Here is a 451-nt window from a genome sequence, read left to right as displayed (position 1 = left end):
CATAGCTATTTGCTCTGCTCTGTTGATTCCCTGAGAACCTCCCCCTGCCCCCCCCAAGCTGTGCACAGAGGCTTTTGCATATGAATGACCTGGCCCTTGGCAATCTGAAAATTACCTAACAAACTGCAGCTGGGTCAGAGAGACCCAGAACTTCCAAAAGAAGGCCCAAAGCCCCACAGCAGCTTGCATTTCTTCACAGCTGGGCCTCATCTAGGCACCTCCAAACCCCAAACAAAGAAGAGGAATCTGAAGCTCTCTCCATAGCTCCTGCTGAGTAGCATCAGGCAGAGGCTAAATTAGCACCTCCTTAGAGATCCAAGAGCCAGTGTACCAGTGGTCAGAGTGTGACCATCCAATTACAACTCCTCAGATCCATAAGGGACACACTCAGGGTGCAAACTCAGTGAGTGCTAAAGCCCCACTGAAGCAAGTCTTGCCCCAGAAGGGTGTC

The sequence above is a fragment of the Myotis davidii genome, unplaced genomic scaffold (assembly GCF_000327345.1).
Source record: "Myotis davidii unplaced genomic scaffold, ASM32734v1 scaffold128, whole genome shotgun sequence".
Lineage (NCBI taxonomy): Eukaryota > Metazoa > Chordata > Mammalia > Chiroptera > Vespertilionidae > Myotis > Myotis davidii.
This window is presented reverse-complemented; position numbering follows the sequence as displayed.